The 21,708-nt window shown below is 30.2% G+C and overlaps 1 protein-coding gene across 9 annotated transcripts in view; it reads right to left on the reverse strand.

Moving 5' to 3' along the window:
* Positions 1-21,708, reverse strand: part of LOC121116534 (kin of IRRE-like protein 3) — a 308,756-nt gene that overhangs the window by 169,274 nt on the left and 117,774 nt on the right. For 5 of the 9 annotated variants that reach the window (XM_071887590.1, XM_071887594.1, XM_071887591.1 and 2 more), the window contains one exon: positions 16,200-16,262. The exons of the other annotated variants lie outside the window; for them this stretch is intronic. The gene's annotated coding sequence lies outside the window, so the exon portion shown is untranslated. The remainder of the gene's footprint in view (positions 1-16,199; positions 16,263-21,708) is intronic. 9 annotated transcript variants of the gene reach the window in all.

Below are 21,708 nucleotides of genomic sequence, written 5' to 3' on the forward strand. Positions count from 1 at the left end.
GAAAACCTATGAAAGAACGGAGATTTGCAACGATTGAGGAGATAAAGAATGTATCCCTTAAAGAGCTCAAGCCTATACCGAAAAGTGCTTATAAGAAGTGTTTCGAGGATTGAAAAAATCATAAATATTAATTAACAGATAATATTTTTTTGATAAATATATCAATCAATCTTATTTTTTTGAACACACCTGGCATATAAAAAGACAATTTACCGTCTCAAATGGAGAGAACAGTTAAAATAATCTTAAAGTCACCATTTTATTAACATAGTTATATTGTCGGATTAATGTTGTTGTTTATCTTTTAACAAATCAGTAGCGATTGCGGTTTTCCTAAACGACCCAACTAGATAATACATTAAGAATCAAATACTATATTTATCAATATTTCATGTGTATATAACAATTAATCAAAATATCTATTGTTTTTAAAGATTAGATTTTTTAATATTTTATTACACATACTAAAGTAATTAAAACATATCTACTTAATAGAATTGAAAGAGTAGACTTAATTGACTATTGTAGCTTACTGCTTGAGTTTCCAAAAATATTTCATTCTGCTTTTATATTGACATTTCACATATGTGTTATAAACAAAAAATATTTTTTTTTTCGAAATTACAAATTAAGATTGCTTTTGTGTTAACTTATTACCCGTGGCATCGCTAGCCCCCTTTTTTGGAGGGGGATCTTAAGCACCCTTATATTTTTTCTATTTCGACCACACTTTTGAGTGCTTTCAAGGCATGCTTATTAATGAGAAATGGGCCAGTGATAAATTATACCAAGCAAATTTATATACTTTTTTTTAAATATCAAAAATTATAGTTGAGACACAATTATAAGGGGGGAGGGGATTTTGTACAAATAAAGTGATGACAATAAATGAGCGTAGAATTCAAAACTAATCTCAGTTTTTCTCGCACTGATTTGAATTTTGAAATTCTAGGATCATAGTAATTCGGAACTATTATATTTCAGTGTCATTTTTACCCTTAAAACAATCCCAAAATTAGAGTAGGATTTATAAAACTTGTATAAAAGTATTTGTTATAAATAAAAAGTGTTTTTGTTGATACTGTATCTTGTTTTAAACTCAATATCCTTCCATTTTTACGCTAATAAATATTGAAAACGATACTTTTATATAGGCCCTTATAATTTATTAATAATGATGAGGAATATTATAGCTTATATTATAGAAAAATATTTAACGTATAATTTAACAAAAAAAAAAATCTTTTACACAATATGTACCTCCAAGGATTTTTGACATATCGACTTTAATACAAAATCAATATGTTATGTACATAATTACTAAAACCCCAGATATTTCAGAATTCAGATGACTTAGGGAAAAACTGAGATCAGTGTATGATTCTGATTTCAATTATATATTCATTTTTTGGCTTGAATTCATTTATACAAAATGAGTGTTTCCTATGTTATTTATTAAAACACCTTAAAAATTATTATTTTACCTATAATTCAATTTAAAATCTTTGCAATATATTTTGGCATACTTCAGTAGCTTACTTAACAATTTGAATGAAGAAAAGTTGAGTGATTCATAGTTAATTTACTTATTTTAATTGTAGCAAAAATTGCCTTATTTTTTTTTTTCAATTTTCTTATAAAATATTTAATAAATAAGCGTAGTAAGATTGCGTGAAAATATTTCCAAATTAAATATCATTAGGTTAATTATTTTAATAATTGTAAAAAGTAATTAATATTTTAGATGGATAGAAAGTTTAGCTATTAGATATAAATAAGTAAATTAGATTACTTTTGTTATATATAATCAATAAATACTAATCAAATACATTGTATATGAAAAATATTTAAATAATTTATCCTCCTCCCTCTAATTTAATAATTGCCTATTACTAGGGGTGTACCAATGCATTGGAATCTGGATGGATTGGTCTTTTATTTGAAGTGTCAGAATCGGTTTTTTAAAGACATGAGTCCAGATTGGAGCACTGGTGTATACATAATTCGATTTTTAAGGTAAGTATATAAAACTCAGTTAGGAGCTGGAGAAAGTTCAAGTACATATGATCTATTGTTGCCCGAACCACTAAAATAATAGAAAATAGACTATTACCAGTGTCTCAAGTATTTTTTTAGCTGTAAGGCAGTTGAAATAAAAATCAGAGGCCGAAGAACGATGAGGGTGACTTTAAATATCGAAGAAAGGAGTGTAATCAATTTCCCAATTATGAAACAACCATACATATATTAATTGACTCTTTAGCACGGTGAGTAATTAATTTTTTTTAAATTTATATTTATTACCAACTAATTATGATTGATGAATTTTTATATTTTTTCCCTATCTGTAATTAATAAAAAGTTTTTACAGTAAAAATGTAAACAATTTTCTTATTTTCTTATGAAATCCCTTCATCCATAACAAAAAATCGGAACCAAAATCGTCTAAAAATTGGAGATCGTTAACTATTTACTTATTATAATTAGTAATAATTGACATATTTTATTTTATTTTGTAAGATTTTTGTGAATCCATACATTACTTAGACGTTAAGTATATAAGGAAATTGAAAGTTAAACTGAGAAAAATCAATAAAATAGATATTCTTTGGACAGAAAATATTTTAAGGTTGTAATATGGATAAAATTTATTTTATACAAGATTAGCTATAATATAAAGCAATTGAAAAAGTTAAAAAAAAAAAAAAAAAAGATTCCAAATAAGACCCTTGATTATTGCATGACCCATTTATGTAGGAACTGCATTCAAAATAACTTAATAAATAGTTTTATTTCAAAATATGACTCTGAATCAAAATTATACTAAGCACTGTGAATTAAAATAAAGGCTTTAAAGACCATACCTACTACAATGGACAAATTTAATGGTCATTTTCGTGTTTTTTGGCTGAAATAACAAAAATAAATATTGTGCCGGCTCGTGAAAATGCTGTTGTACAGTTTCTAATAATTGCAATTGGATGATTGACAATTTCTTAGAGAAACAAACTTCCCAGTATTGAATTACAGACATGGTCACAAACAGAAAAGCTCTTGTAATCTAAGATGTTATTGAATGTATCCATGACAAGATGTTATGTTTCAAATATATTTAAAAAATAATCATTTTAAGAATAATTCTTCATTTAGGTATAGTGTAAGATTATTCTCCTCCGTTCCAACATTAAAGTATTTATTTTTCATAATATGTTCTTACATAATACACATCAGTATATCCAAAAAAAAAAATTAATTCTTTTGACTAATCAAACGTGTTTAAAAAAATACATGCATAACAAGATGAAAGCAAAGAAACACATAACGTCTGCTTGCAAAAAAAATAAATAAAAAAATAAGATAAGACTTAGTTTCTCTTATTTAGTATATATGTAGTTGTATTTATATGGCACCATTTCACAAAAAAAAAAAAAAACCCCACATATTGTCTTCAAATCTTTACACACATATGCCATATGGAGTGTATCAACATAAAAAACAGTATTGCACCAAAATCTTAATTTAGAGACCATCTCAAATATTTGTAAACATACAGAATAATGTTGTATAGATGTATGTATTTGAGTGAATGACTGATTTACTATTTAATTATTCAAAGTCTTCAGCAATCAATGGACCACATGGTATATTGAGTAGATGTAATCATTATTTGTTATCAGCTCAGATATTTTTACATTAATTTTCAGACCTGGCCAAATGTCTAAGCATGGCAGAAGCCTATCTAATCCTTATTTTTTTCAACACTTGTATTTACTTTATCTGTAAAAATATTGGATCCACAGCAACAATAAAAATAATTGCCACTACTAAGAAATATTATAATACGTTTCCTGAACAATAACAGGTATTACAGTTTACAAGCATTGTTGCAAAGGCTATTATGGTGAATTCATCCAATTCTTTGCCTATCGGAGTTTTTATAATATGAAGATTTGAGATAGAGTCTTTTCTTGATCAATGTTTACCATAATTTGCAAAATTAATATCACACAGTTTGTAAGTTTGTAACAATGTCTTCCATTCGTGCACCAGCTATAAATCATCGCTGTGAGTTATCCCTATTGTATTCTGCAGTGTCTTCATAAGTTTTTCTACAATTACATAGAAAATACTTTCTATTGGGGGTTAATTGGCATCCAATTCTTGATTGATTTTTTAGCTATTCTTTTTTTTTTTTTTTTTTTGGGGGGCGGTATTGTAATCAGTAAAACAACATTTTTATATCATAAAAGGAACCCATCATCACTTTCAATATTTGGGAATTGAAAATGATTTGTAACATATTGAAGCAATGTATCAATCTACTTTTAATCACTGACAATTTCGCAAAAAGTCAAGCAAGAACTTGTATATAATTTTTTCAACTCATACAATGTTTTTAAATTACATTATTAATTAAATTATTAGGGGAACGAGTTTTGAGTGATTATATTATTTAAATGCGTTTTCACTAACGTAACAGATTGCACGACAATTGCTTGTATATTCAATTCATAACTATGGCAATGAGTTTTTTTATTAATATCAAATACATTGATGTAAAGGAGACCGATGACAGTTTCAACCCTTTTTTCTTCTTACTCAATTACTGGGAATTGGTATGACATAGACACGCCAAAATTTAATACGACATATTTGCATATGTCTGTTATTTTTTAAATCAATTTATAAATTTTACTTGTCAGAATTTTTTGTGCAAATTGCAACCGTCAAATATTGTTACTTTCCATGTATCTTTGGGATTGTTACATCAATTCAAATTATTAACCCAAGATTACCATTTACATAAAGGATGATGACTCAAAAAATACATAATTTTAAAAGCTGCACACACTTCTCTATATTTTATTTTGTGATTTTTTTTTGGCAAACTTTTGAACTAAAAGTTGTTAATTAAACAATATTCTATAGTTTTTATTCAAAATGATCACTTCAATACGGGGACGAAGAGAAGTACAGCTGGCCTTGATGAAGTCCAAGGACAAGTTGTTTCACTCCTCCGTGATTAGAGCCTTCAGGGCATGCAAATGTGGGTGAGAAGTCTGGTTTGTCTTGCCCTTAAAGATCCACCAAACAACAAAGTCCAGGGGGTTCACGTCGGGTGAGGACGAAGGAGAGAAGTCTGCTGGCAAAAAGGCAACCATGTCCTCCCTGTAAAAATGATGCACCTTCTTGGACGTGTGTGCCGGGGTACCGCCTTCGGCAAACACAACATTGTCCTTGGTGAACTTACTCTTCAACCATGTTAAGATAAGGTACCTGAGGACCTTGTAGTAGCGTCTGTGTTAACTCTCTTTTGGCCTTGAAGAAGTAGGTATGCATCTTGATGCTGTCAGACGCCACAACGCCAAGGACCATGAACTGAGCTGGATGCTTGGTACTGAAGGTTCTTTCGACCAGAGCTTTTGATTCTCCCAAACAGCGATCATTTCCCTGTTCAGAACAGCGTCCACTGTTCCACTTGTGGGCGGAGGAGAAACAAACTCTCATTTTTGATCGCACTAACAGAAAACAAATATCTAACTCTAGCTTTTTGGCAGCTCCTTCTAATGGTATCAATTAAAAATTGCCCGACTTTTAGAACTAAGGCTTAAAAGCTTCGAAGAAAATTCTAATTTTTAAGTCCTCACCCTGTTATTACAATGAGTAGAGGAGACATTTGAAAAACTCAAATATCCAAAACTGGTTTGACTAGGACACCCCCAAAATTTACAATAACACAATTACATAAGTCAGCCATGGATTAATTCGATTTATAGGCTATATAATTATAAAAATATCGCAAATTTCATTTGATACGCCTGTAAAATGTTGCAAACAAGACTGTAGAAACACTAAAATTTCAGAACGAGTCGAAGTCCCGAGTTCGACTTGAATCTAAAACCGATTCCTTTATCTTAATTGCAACTTAAAATCAAGTCCTGAGTTTAATGGCAATTTCAAGTCAGAATTTAAAAACTGACATATCACCCTCTTGGATATCTTTATGTATCCGTATATTGCAATATGTCTGTCTTGCATTTTTGCTTTTTGTAATATTTAAGAAAAACAACAAACGAGTATTTATATATCCCCGTTTGATCTTAAGAACATGATTGCATTCAGAAATTCAAAGTAAGCGACCTATGTTACTACTTTTTCGTTTCCAAGAAACGTAGCTCTGTAAATAAAAACGAACTATTAATCGCTAGACTAATAGGGTTCTAATGAGTTACAACACTATATTTTATAACACAAACCAGATGGAAGAACTCAAAACTTACATTATATTTAGTCGAGTCCTAAGGAAATATAGCAACCCATGAGTCCACAGGCCTAGTTGTAACTGCTCCCGTGGGGAACAGTTGAGAATATTCAATTCCAGTTTAAAAATAAGAAAAGTTAAAATATTAATATATGTGCTTCATACATAACTAAACTTTTCAATATATTGAATAAAAGCTTTTTGATCCATTATAACACATTAATTAACTCAAAATTTCAGATCGAGAGACGTAAAGAGACACCAAGGAAAGCGGCGACATACTAAATCAGTTGAGGAAAATAATACAATCTATAATTCTGATTGGCTAAAAATAAATAAAGTGCACATTGTTCATCTTTTATTTCACCTCAGTATAAGTGATGGGATTTTTGTAGATAAATGTGACAGCTTTATTATCCTTGCATTCTACAAATTCCCATCTCTAACCCTTTTTTGATCGAGGGTATGTGAATGGGTGAAAATATTTAAGGTACAATATTTTAATTCATCATTATTATCGACTTGTCGCCTCTTACCTTACAGTCTCTATAGATCAACGTAGCTCAGTACAAATAGCGCTCGGGAGAAATCATTCTCTGAAACTGAATGTGTTGAATATATGTCCCTCATTGAAAAGGAAATATACATTGTTTATGTATATATATGATTATATTGGCTAAATTGTGGTGAGCTTTAAAACCAGCTCTTGGATTAAACTGTCCCAATAGTAGTCTGCGTTTTTCTTTGGAAAATAATTGTTCACGGGGCACTTTTTGTTTTAGGCTAAATTACTCTGAGTTGATTGACTTCGACGCATTATATTATAACACAACAATCCTTTATATGTCTTCCATTGATTGAATCCATTACCAGGTTATACATTAAGAAAATGACAGCTCAATATTCAATGATGTACATTTTCCACAATCACGCACATCAATTCACTCAAATAACTATTGCATAAAAACTACGCGTCCAACATGGGTGAAACTTTAATGAGTGGCTGTTAACAGATGCTATATAGATTTGACAAGCTTTTGTAATGCTATCTTCATGTTGAGGTCGGAAACTTTTTGACCACCCTCGTAGATGACTTCAATGTAAATTATAAATGATACTTAGAAATAATATATATATATATGTATTTCGAATGAAAAATATGATTTTATATATTATACAGCCATGATATATTCGTATATTATAAGTATGTGTTTGAATAGAGTATTATGTAGAGATTTGAAGAATGATTAATGTTAAGTTTATGTATGTATAAAATATTATACATATTTTATAGAATAAAATCATATTCCATTCTATTTTTCTCAACATTTTTCTTAAATCATTCAAACTGGACTTAAGATTGAGTAACTTTAAAATTAAACAAAATATAATGTTTTTTTTATTCATAAAAAGAATGTATTTCAAAATTTTTGAAATGCTCAAAATATATTACAGTATATTATAATAGGAACTTAAAAACATATAGACATACACAAATATTAAATAAATAATCAAACATAGTCATATTTAAAATGCAAATATAACTCATGGGCTGAAAAGTTCCGGTTTTATCATAAAAAATATGTTTTTTTCGTTCAACTTTTATTAAAATAATATTTTTTTTTATTTGCTCTATGGAAGAGGTAACACTCATTAAAACAGACCCCTCTCACAGAGAGTGTAAATCTGTCTCTCTTTCTGAACAGCAGAAATCACAATTCAGATTATTTGATAGGTATCCTGATACCACCAGTCTTCCTGTCGCAACTCAATACACGAACCATTTCTCCGATGGTGTGAGGAGATTATTTGCGTAGTGTAAGAACTGGTCCTAATTCTGGAATGAATAAATAAGGACTAACTCAGCACTAGAGTTGAGACATTGACGTTTCTGCGATTTAATATTGATTTCACCAGATCCAATGATTTAACATCTATGTTTTTTACATTACTTTTAAATTGAAGATTATTAAAACTTAGAAGTTTACAACTGCTTTTCATTTGGAACCACATTATCCACTTAAAAGTCAATATTGGAATAAGATTTCAACAGAAACGCTTTAGGTCTCCCAGAAATTCCGTACCATTTCTGAAAAGGGAAGGGGTCACTTCAGTAAATGAATCATTTTGAGGTGTATTTAGTCCGCAAGATAGAATAGTGGAAATAATTTCACAGGTTAGCTACAGATGACGTATCACTAAAGCTTGATCCAGAATTATAGTCTATTAAAAAAATTAAACAACTCACAATCTATGGTTTGTATTTTAATATTGTTAACCCATCAGAAAAACCGGTCAAAAGCTTAGAAAGTTAGACTAACAATTAGTCTATACCCAAACAAAAAATCTGGAGACACCCCTGTAGGTACAATATTTTGCTCAGATTTTTAGTCGAAAAAGTATCAAAAAGTACTGAGACTTATACACTACATCTATCGTTTTTGGTCACCTTCTTCCATACCTCAATTTGCAGAGAAAATCCTGAACTCCTTGACTTGGGTAAAGTTAAGCCGCACTTTAGGATGGGACATTCTTTTTCTAGCCAGCTCTATCGTGGATGGTTTAAAGGAGAAGTTTATGGTTTTTTTCCCTGCACTCTTCCCTTCTTGACAATTCCTTGGCAACCCACAGAACATTATTACCGGAACTGTTAGCAAACTATTGGTATCGTGGCAACGCTAATATGAGCCATGTTTGAATTAGATATTTTCTGAGATTTAAAAAAAATGTAAGATACTACTTTCTTTGTGGCAACATAAAAACCATATGATGTTGGTACTGTTCATCCTCGATAATGAACAAAATCTATGTAAAACAAAAAAATAAAAAATAACAACAACAATTTTATATATCTTGTAATATAAGTATGTATTCCCAAAGGAGCAATGATAATAAATCGATTTTCTTTCTGACGAATTAAATATAAAAATGTACTAACATATTCGCAAGGAAAATGTTCAAAAAATTGTTTGAATAATAAGATACACATGATGTGTTTATATATCACTACATACGAGGGTTGTTTGAAAAGTCCATGCAAAGTCAAAGAGAGCATAATGCGCATATCAAGGTTATTTTTAGTTATTAGAATCCCTTGGAATAACACACACCAAATTTCTGCTAGATCAGTCGTTTTCGTTCTGTTTGGCATTCGTTTGAATCGAGGAAGGTGAGTGATTTTTAAAAAAATTGACAAAAAAGAATTTCCTGTGATGATTAAACATTACTTTATGAAAAAAAAAGAAGCTTGATATATTTTATGGGACTCTGTACCTTCGATTACAAAAGTTTATAAGTGGCTTTAAAATTTTTAGTGCGGCCCTATGGGCACAAGTGACGCTGAACGTTCTGGACGCCCTGTTGAGTTTGCTGCTCCAGAAATCGTCGATAAAATCCATGATATGGTGATGGATGAGAGATGGATGGAGTAAAGGTACGGGATCTTGCTAGTGCTGTGGGCATCTTAAGTAGTAACCCTACTATTTGGTGGGCCTAACTGTTGAAGTGTTAGCTGGTACATTATCGTGATAGAAAGGTACTGTTTTGTGGGCCAACCGTGGGCGTTTTTCTTGCGCCTCGGCTTTCAAATGTTCCGATAATATTCCAGTAATTGTTTTACCCTTTTCCAGATAGTCGATGAGGATCGTTCCTTGCGAATTCAAAAGACAGTCATCATAATATTTCTGGTCGATTTCACCATTCAAACGAATGGCGAACAGAAATAATTAGACCAACCTGGCTCATAGTTAGTGGAGTTCTTCCCAGAGATCCTACTAACAAAACATAACTGAAGATCTTTATAATTTTATATTGGAGCTCTGAACTTCCATTTTTTCTTCAAATAAGCTATTATTGATATATACAAAACTATATTGAACATTTACATGTGCTCATACCAGACGGAAAATTAATTTTGAGGATTGGTTGCAAAGTTAAAATTGTAAGTTCTTAGTAGAATTAGAGGATAGACATCGGAGTCATTCTTGCCTATGTCCTTTTTTATTTCCTTGTCCCCATCCTCACTCGTCACAGCTGATTTTAGCTTTTAATTTTTTGCAAGCAGAGATAATATTATACATCTACTAATATTCTCCACTGGTTGAGAGCAAATGTAGTTACATATCTAAATAGGGGAGAGGAAGGCTAATTTGTTGCGGTTAAGCACTCAAATTTCTAGCGAATAAAAAGTGTTTTACTGCTATGGAATCACTACCAGTTAGAAATACATAAGTTATTACTTTTTGTGGTTGGTTAGCACCCAAATCCTAGGCTGTACAATATTTTTGAATTTATGCACACAACATAATTTTCACTCGTCTAAATGTAACTAGTTTTTCAAAACAGAAAAATGACGATCATTTTAGAATTTTATTCAAATTTGTGTTCCCTGCTCCCTATGACATCACATATGTGACCATGGTATTTTAATCACACTAAGTTCCTACTAGACAAGGAAAATTTCCGCATCAATTGTGATTTCAAGTGCCATCTTAATCCCTTTTCCTATACATGTGTTGCTATTCTTATGCATTGTTTTGAATTGATTAATATCCGACGATAAATGAGTGACCAGGAATAGAAAAGGTTTTAAATCTTCTCGACGCAGATATTGATCCAAAAAGAATTTCAAACATTGTTGGCTTGACCATGAGTACAGTCCAGAACATCAGGGTAGACAAGTAGAGTGGGAAAGGAGAAAAAAGAATGCAAGAATTGGAGAAATGGTTTGAATTGAGATGAAACATTTCTCAAGTCCATGAAGGTCAAGATCAAGGAAAATCGAACAACATCAATGAACCACATTGGAGCTAACGAGTTCAACGTAGACGAAATCACCATCAAAAGACCAGTTCATGATGATTTCGTTCTTAAGAGCTGTGTCAAGCTCAAAGACATCTCCTCGCCGACAGGATTAAGGCCTTAAAAACATGAGAGATGCAAAAAAGTATTTGATTACTTGAAAAGTCATCAGTCGATTGTGAAGATCTTCTTACACAAGAAGATCTTCACACTCGACCAAGTTTTGAACTGCAGAAACGATATATTTATAGCAGCATTACCTGGGGAATTCTAGGGCTGTACCAGAGGCTGTAGGCAACCATATTGAATAATTGTTGCTAAGATTAATTGCTAAAATCGTTTAATAACATTTTTCATAATACTTTTATAATAAAATAATATTGTTTGGGTAGGTTGGAAAATATAAAAAAAGGAGGATTGGTTGTTTGTGGAGAATAGCACCTCAACCTTCAAACTTGAAATGGTTGGAAATTTTGAGTAGACCATCATTCAAAAATAGACTATTTTTTTAATAATTATACAGATAAATACTATAATAAATAATTTCCATTTTTATTTGCCATGGATCAAGTTAATTTTGAAACAATAATCTTAGAAACAAGGTTCTGAAGTTTTCTTAGCAAAGAATATTAATTTCTCTCTACCAGATCTCCCGAGACTTGTTCCTAAAAATAAGGGATGTTTCAAAGTCTGTATCTCAATCATTCTTTATGCGTATTATTTAATTGATTTAAAAAAATGACGTTCGGATCTGCATGTTCCATATCGTCTCGATAACCAAGTCTGTCGCACGTTAGCTTTGTGGTAGACGATAATTCCTTCCTTTCAAGAACACCAATAATACAGGCAGCTTACTTTATCATCTTGTTTTGAATCACTTCTAAGGCAATGGAACCCAGTATTGGAGAACTATTATACAAACATTTAAAGTATCGTCCTGAAAAGATCTTTCGTGTTATATAGGGCATAAAATAGTTATTAAATGTGGGTCGGAATGATGTAACTCAATTGATAACTTGCAAAGGATAAATTTATCTCTTGAAGTCAATGTGCACCCTGGTCGTTCCTAAAGAAGAAAATATACATTATGAAAATGGACTTCAAATGATATTCCTAGGTCAGATAGAGTAAATGCAATACTACTCAATAATGTTTACTTATACTCTCAATCAGTGAAGCTCCATCTGACTAAAAACTAAAAATACGCAAGGCTCCTGTCTGAAGAAGTAATCCCTGAGTTTCGTCAGCTAACTTAATACATATATAGTTTCATGACAGCTAAGCTGTTCTCCTCTTAACATTCTTCAAGGGTTACCATGTCATTTTTCAAATCCTTCTTCTTTTTTTTTTACATATGAAAAATGCTTACGATTTTCAATGTTTGTTTTAATGCTTCTTTCACATAGGCTAACGTTATACCTTGAATTTAACCCGTCATATTATATTTGTAAAGATTTTTTCCCCTTAACCAGAAGAATATACAAAGAAAAATATGTATATGTACATATAATTTGTATATAATAATACAATGTTTAGGATAACCCCCCAAAAAATAATAAGGGGGAGAAAAGCCCACACTTTTTTCCTTGATAATTGGATATTAAATGCTCCATTCAACCTTTCATGAGATCAAAGCTGCTGATGATACATCCATAACAACTTTAATACGTACATTTGTATATATTCCTTCAAATGCTGATTAGAGCATATTATATATGTATATAGTAAATTTCCTTAGATTAGGTCTAATCATGGATATTCAGAACTGCTTTTACTTGTCTTATAGAAAAGTTTAAATACTAAAAAGAGTTACCATATCCTTATTAGTAAAACTAAGTTTGTCTGCTATTCTTTCTGTATGTATAAATAAATGACAACAAGTCATCGGGTACACTGTATGTAGTGCTCCATGATGTATATCATAATCATATTTTGATTTAAGGAATAACAAAATAGTCGTATTAATGTAATATTGCAGGACTGTGCATAATACCTCGAACGTCTATAAAAGGTACATTGTATATATCATACAAACATTTTTTTTTAGGTAAGAAATAAAAATATTGTCGTATTAAATAGATATTGCAGGCGTGTACATGTATAACAAGAGCACTGTATATCATGATTCATGTCCATTTTCAATATAGGTTAAGATTTAAATTAAATATAAACACTGATATATTATAATGAATTTTCTAAGTTTTTTATATTTGAGCATTCTAAGGACTAAAATACTCATTGGTCATCCCAACAAAATTATTTTTTTCATCAAACTTTGTTATTATTCTTGCATTGTTAAGGAGAAAACATGTCATATGCTTTGAGTAGGTTACACTCCAAAAAAATTAATACAAATCTTCGTATTTCTTTGAATTTAAATTTTATCCACAATACTTTTCTGTATGGATTTGAAAATTTGACTTTATAAATTTATTAATGTTCACTAACGGATGGTTTAACGTTTATATAATTACATAAAAAAACCGTGAAAAAAATCTGTTTGTCAATTCATATCGTAGAATTCGGAATAATAAACAATTAGTAAAAAGTTTGACTGTTTAATATAAAATATCAGAGCTGGATTATTTGAAAATATGTTGGGTTTAACATGTCAAGTAAACATAAAAAAGATGTGTCGTAGTTTAACTATTAAGTAATGGAAGGTCACAAATAAACTATTATTTGCTAATTACAGACAACTTTTGTTTATTCCTAGTTTCAATAAGTGAAAAAAGGCCACACATAGGCTCAAACAATCATCTCATTATTATTAGTAGGTATCTAGAGAATTCAACTCTATAGATGATTGATGACTATAGACAGCAAACGTATTATCTGAAATTGGAAATAAAAATAAAGATTTACTTTTACATTGCTCTGAGGGATTTGAATATCTTCTTCATTCACGAAGGTGTTCAATATGTACTGATATCTTCATATACATTCATCACCAAATGACACGTTTTGTAATGAAAAAAATATATAAATATTAAGATACTATGAATACTTTAATTAAGAATAATTAAGATTGATTGAACACTCTGAAATATCCCAATAAATGGATTTAAAGATATATAAAGGTGATAAATAAGTTTGTGAAGATATGATGTTTATAAATTCAATATAAATTTATTAATTAGGATAAATTTTTGTGAAAATAATCAATTTGTGATATAGATTAGTTTCACTTTTTTATTCAAAATAACCACTCTTTGCCCGGATTATATCGCAGAGACGAAGATGTACGGACATTTTATTTAGAGATATTGGTCTATTCCTGGATGAGGGGAAGCTTCAAAGTGTCTGCTATAACCCCTGGCCTGAGAGATGGATAACACTAAAAAGTATATGGGTTATAGGTGAGGGCTGTTAAGAGACCACATAGTATTTTCCCAAAAACCTTTGCGCCGGTCCTATACACATTTGGCAGCATGATAGCTGAAGATGTAAAATGCATCACCATAATCAATGTAATGATCTAGTCTACCTGCATGGCCTTGTAGACGTGTTGGTTGATCTTTTCACCCTTCTCAAGGAAAATGATGGACATTTTCATTAAAAGTAATACCAACCACACTAAAACACTGGACTGCTTCTTCCACCAGGTGATGATGCGTTGCACCTAAGGGATGCTGTACATGATCTTGCCTAAAACACGGTCCTTTTGGGGTCGGGGATGGCCTCAAGGTTTAACAACTTTGTCCGTGCTTCCTCTGCCAAATCAAATTTATCAAACATAAGACAAAATAATATTCTTTTTTAACAATTTTAACATATTAAGTTTGATAAAATGAGGAAACTATAAACCATAAAGCATATTTTAGACCCAAATTATAACAATAGGGTGACGAATGATTTTAATTGAATTTAATTTAATTGGAAGAAGCCTAAGAATATGTAGCTGTTTTTTTCAAACAAAAATTGCTTCTTGTATCATGCCAAAAATGGTCCAAGAGATCTCAACCATTTCCAAAATCATTTTTGTATTGCTTCCAGCAGTAAATGTCATTGTGCTAAGAGAGAAAAATATTACCCCGAAATCGGGACAGTCTACTGAATATACGAATATATATTACATACATCCTTTTCTCATGAATAACTCTTCCATTAATGGGATCATAAATTTTTCAATAGAGTGAATATCCCATCTGCGGAATTAGTGCAGATTTGTCTTTTAATACTTTTAAAGTATGAAAGATTATAATTTTAGTTACTAAAAATAATGAAAGATTTTTTCATTCTTCTTCAATATTTTATACATTAATTCATTACATTCGGAAATAATATTAACTGCATAATATTATCAGACAATTATATAGTACATACATTATCTCTCTCTCTCTACCTTGGATAAATGTTGAGACTATAGTTTTCTTTTAAAAAATCGAACATAATAACTAGATAGGTTACTAATTGTCAAATATTATTAATACCATAACATTATACGTAATATGTGTACCACATAGGGCTGAACAATAGAAATTGTATTGTGCTGATATATATTTTTTCGTATGGGAAAGTCAATGAAAATTACATCATATGTATAATTATAAAAGACGGGGGAAGGAATCTCATCTCTTACATATGTGATTCTCGAACTGTGGTACGTGTACAATTGGTCCTATACGAAATCTCCTTTAGCGCTACAAGAAGGGTTGACTATGGCAGTCGGGAACTTGTTTCAAACGGAAGATCAATAGACATGTCTTCATATATATAATATTTTTAAAAACTTTCATTCCGTTAATAGTCATTTTTATGTAACGCAGTTAATAAATAGGATAACCCCCACCCCCCTTCCTGCAAAAAACATCTTTAAATTTATTATAATTACTTTATAAACAGTGGAACATTGAAAAATATATTACGTTATTTAAATTTTGTATCAATTTTTAAATTATTCCATCCATATTTGCATTAATAAATATCAATAAAAATACTTGTATGCATATCAAACATCAAGAAAAATAAGTTTTTATTTTTTAATAAACTCAAATTTGAGGTTTCATCAAATAATAATGTATTTTTCTTTTAATAAAAACATTCAATTTATATTTTAAAATTCGTTGACATTTTTAATTCGTTAATGCAGCTTTTGGAAATCAAATTGATAACCTTCAGTTTTTGATAAAGTTACCTGTATTATATAAAATTTTCCGTTGTTTTCTTTAGTCCTCCCACTGATAGAATGAAGAATCCCCTAAATCAAAAGGAAAATAAGTTTATTAAATTAACTTAGCCTGGATTAAAAATGGCTAAAAATACTAAAAAATCCTACTTAAGGTTAACTAAAGATCATAAAGTAGTGAATATAGTCAGATTTAATGTTGCATATTGCCAAAGTTTAAACATGTGTGTCAAATATACTGGCAATACATTATAGTTATAATCTTTTTAATTTATATGTAATGTAGATAAAACTTTTTTGTCTGAACTTGTGACTCTTATTTATGAGAAAACCTTCAAAATCATGTATAATTTTCTATTCAGCACTTTGCACTGGAAAATTGACATTATATACCTTCATACTTTTTAAAAACTGACGTGTAATTAATTCATTAACTTACTGGAGTTCATATTCTGCATATTTATATACATGTTATATTTATATGTATGCTGTTTATCTTTTGAAGTATTTGAAATTTTAATACATAAATTTTATATGGGAGACGAAGAAAAAAAAAAGTGATTATTCATCAATTACTTGCTTCTAAACTTTATCAAATAATTTTATCGATATCAATCTAATATTGTTCAAATCGTAGAACGTATGTTTAACTTATAGATATCTACAGTATACAGGGTGACTTTTTGTTAACAAAGAAATATAGTAAAGTTTTACAAGAATCAAAAGGAGTACAACATTGAACCTTTAAAATAATAATTATCTTCAGCTGCGACCATGGCCTAATGGTGCCATAGCACTTCTTGATAAAGGTCTTAGAAATATCTGCCCACTCCTACTCAACTGAGTCCTTGACGTCATCTAAATATGTGTGCGATATATCCCAGGGTTTTAATTGAGGGGGAAACAGATTGTGAACAGATACAAACTGTTGACTCATTATGATCAAACCAATTCATCAATTTCTGGCCTCTCTTGATCCAATTGACCTTGGTTGTAGTTGAAAGCAGTTTCCGATCTCGTCGTACATAAGATACCTTCAGAAAGTCATTCCACACCTTATAACAATGCAATTGCGGACTTTGATAACCTTGGAATGCTGTGTCATCGACTTAGCAGGACTAGAGGTTATCGCAGTGTCCATATACTCCTGGATACTAATTTGCCAGCATCTACGGCTGCCAGGGAATCTCTTAAGGCTCTGACCTGAAGGCACCATGCGATTTTTTCTTGTATACAAGACTCCTGGAGCACCCCATGACCTTAATGATCTCTTTGACATTCCCTTAGGCGTGGAGTAAATCAATCCCCCTTTCCCCTTTCCCGTCCATACTGATAATTTTTGATTTAGAAAGTTTTTTTTTAATTGTTCAATAACTAGAAAAGTTCTCACTTTTAATTATGCAACATAGTAATTTGAATAATTCATTCTAAAGTAATCTCTATTTATATAGAGTCGAGTCTACGATTTTACATACGACAGTATTGGGTTAACTCTTAGATTAAAGGCTTCCAAGACAATGCTGCTCTTAGAGGAAAATACTCCAAATGGCTAGTGGTTTTCTTGGTCTTCCTTTGGAAAAAACACTTCCATCTTAGAAAAAAAAGATGACATTTTGTTGGCTAGTGTAATGAAAGGAATAACAATTAGTTTGGACTCGCCTATTACAACATATTACCCATAATAATAAATTCAATAAACCAAAAAAATAAATATTTAATCAATCTTATTCACATTGACTAGCTATATTTTCTTAGAAGAAGATATTTAAATTACAATAACATTTTTATTTTAAAATGTTTGTATATAATACATATATTAAAGCCTTCTTTTCCTAGAATTATTATTTCTTTGAATAATAAATATGAAGAAAGGCGTATTTATTTGGGCGAAAATGTATTATTATTGATTAATTTAGATATATTATGTATATAAGAAAAATCAATTTTATAGCGAGTTTTTTCTCCAACATATGGGTTTATCCGAGAGTAAACAATTTCACGACTATTTATGTATGTTATCTTTATTTGATTTATCTAAATATGACGTTGAAGTAAATAAATAAAAACATAAGCAATCAAGTAAATATGTATTTTTTTGTTCATAGGACAATACCAAATGGAGCTTGAAATAAATAGGGGGGAAAAATCAGTTATCTAGGAAGAAAAAATATAAAGAAATCCTGATGGCCAGGAAAAAAAATAGTCAATCACATATGTACAAAAATATGTTATAACTGAGTAGAAACGAAAGTATAAACATATATATAATGGGTGCGTAAGAAAAAAATCCCCCTTTGATAAATTAACTTTTTAAAAGATAAAATGAATATCTATATATTAAATGGCAAATGTCTCTGTGTTGTCTGGGATTCACAGGTACACCAATTAATGGATTTTGCTGAACCTTTTTCATATAGATATTTAAAGCTCAAGAAATGGTTCACGTATCGATTTTATTGTGCATTTAAGCCATGACAGCCATTAAATCACATTTTTCTGAAAAACTGTTTTTTGACTAACAAACAGTTCCTTCGAATAAAACAAATTATAAAGACTGTATAATTATAGTAATGATTCTAGCTTCATGTTGCTATGTATCCTTGAAAACTTTTTTTAAAAGAGATTATAATGTCTAGTGAAGAAAAAAAAAATGAAGAGAGATGACGACAAAGACTTTTTGACAATAATATGATAGTTGAGCGAACGACAGTTCAACGGGCAGCCCTTGAATATTTTTTCGTCTCTAAATCTTATAATTTATTTAAAACAAGTTTGAGAGATACCTACCAACAACAAAAATGATTATTAAAATTGGACAGACTTTATTTTATGTTGGAAATGATGCAGAAGATTTCAGTAGCTTCACAATACCAATATTTGGACAGATGTTTCAGTAACAATCGTATTTTGGTAATTTTAGACACTCTTTTGCCTAAAACTATCATACAAATAGGTGATGAATGGCCACACATATGCACTTTCAAATGATTCCAGAAGATTTCATAAATATGGGGTGGTATGTCATCGATGAACCAATTTTATGTATGGCATAATTACTAAGCAAGTACCAATTCCAAAATCAATTTAGTATTGTACCGTTTAATATCTCACGGCATCCCTATAATACATATATACTGCCATTCACTACTTTTAGTTTCAAGTAGTACTTCCTTTGACTCTCTCCGTTTCTAGAGTTTATTTTGTTTTAACAAATAGTTTTGTAGATACATATTATAAATTTTTTGTTGATATATATCAACTATTTAAATGGGAATTTCGTATGTTTGCACTCAATATAAATATATATTTACAAATATAATCAAATAACATTGAAAGGACAGACTCATTTATGGTACACCATTTTTATGTAAATATATATAGATAAAAAGAACATATATAAGCATTAAAAATGACCATAAGTCGAAATATATGGAGTGAGTTAATTTTAGCAGATAGAAAGTATACAAGCTAACCATATTATCATAGAACTGTGATTTATGAGGTATAAAGAAAATATTTTTTGAGGCATTTCAACTATAAGAAAATTTATTGATTTTCTCAAAATATATCGTTTCAATGCAAACAATAAATGTGTTCTAGCTAATTTTGCAGCAAAAAATTTGCCGTGGATAGTTGTGCCGCAAACATTATCGCCTTGGATAATTACGCCTTTCGGAGAACTTGTTAAATGAGATATTCACCAACATTTTAAATTATAGGTTCCTACTTTACTTGATGATAAAGGTGCGATTAGTCAATTAGTTCTTTTAAAATAGACTCATTATCTCTAATTTATGACTTTTTTATTACCTCATTATTTTTCTATTGCTTCAAATCTATAACTCAGCTGATACAACAGTAAGGACTCAAGGTAATGTTATTTACAATATTACAATATTAGTCTCTGCAATCCTTTATATTTATAATAACTTGCAAAAATTTAAATGACGTAATTATTTATATCAGTACCTTTAGTACGTTTTATTTTTTAACCCTCACACTAACCGTGTTACAAAAAAGATGTTCACTAACGCAGGGATTATGGTCTTTGAGTGACCTATAAATATTTTTCTAAACAGATCAAAGTATGAAAATGATATTTTAAGTTCAAAAGTATTATTTTGAAACACTTTGTTGCTTATATTTGGCATATTTATAAAATATGTCCCACTCTAATGGATAGACGGGCGTGGAACTAGAATGAAGATATTTTATTAATAATTGACTCCAAAATCATTTCTCTCTGTGTTTTTGCTGGATGTTTTTTTTTTAAATAATCTAAAAGGAAATTAATACAAAATTGAAGGAATTGAATTCCATTTGATTTTAATGTTGTAATTTGATTCAGTGAGGATACCCACTTACATCAGGAGACTCTGTACATCTGTACACGTTTTTCTTTCCTGTTTCCTAATTTCTAAGCTACTTTAAAATTTACGTATATTATTCTGACTGTTATTTAACAGGGGATATCTAGTTTGTGAACTACCTACACACATATCTATTAATGGATCCCGCTACCAAAAAAAAGCCAAAGCAATTTCATAAGTGACTCTAAGGATAATTAATTATTCTCCAAATTATTTTTTAGCATTTCTATGTACTATAAATAGACATTAATTATACTATAACTTCAAAAATAATAAATATTATTGTTGTAAAGAAATGGATGAAGGTAATAATTGCAATTCCATGATTAATGTTTATCAAAGAAAGACTTTTTTTTTGCCAGATTATTATGACAATTTTTGGCAGTAGTTTATCGTAAATGCAATTTACTTAAGCAAATTGTACCATGCCAATTAGAGGTCATCGTTGCAATTAATCTTTACTTATTAGAAAGAAAAAAGCTTATAAATTTATCAGCTTTCATACACTGTATTGTTAGTTGCAATATGTCGACAAACAAAGCAATGGACAATAAAAAACAAGGGATGGCAAATCTTTTCTGCACCCATAATTTTGTAAAGTAGATTACAAAAGTTTTAAATTGCTCTGTAGAGTTATTGGTATGGTCAGAATACTCATTAAAAATAGTTAGAAAATCTCTGAGAAGAAATAAAGTGGAAGACATAACGCTGAAGACTTCTTAATCGGCGTTGCCTTTGAAATTGAAGCCATGGAGTACCAAGATGTGAAACAAACAAAACTGAATACTTTTTGAGCGGGATGGCCTTTAATATAATATAAGGATTACCTGGGTGTGAAATATATTGTGAAGCACTGGTTGGATGCCAACTAACCCAAAGGGGATCAACAAGACTCTGGTCCTGACCATAAGGCTACAACAAGTCACGCTTCTTGCAAGTAAAACCTATCTTATATCTGGCCTCCTAACTTGTGGTGCTACCTTATGATTGGACTTTTCGCCACTGGACTTTGGAGTATGAAGCTTCTTGGATATGAAGACCTGTAAAGTACCTTATTGCAACGTTGATTCCCTGAATACCTTTATTGAGAATTAGAGGATTATGTAAATAAGTACGTCATCAAGACATGCAAGGCCTTTAGGCCCAAA

This window comes from Lepeophtheirus salmonis, chromosome 4 (assembly GCF_016086655.4).
Source record: "Lepeophtheirus salmonis chromosome 4, UVic_Lsal_1.4, whole genome shotgun sequence".
NCBI classification, from domain to species: Eukaryota; Metazoa; Arthropoda; class Copepoda; order Siphonostomatoida; family Caligidae; genus Lepeophtheirus; species Lepeophtheirus salmonis.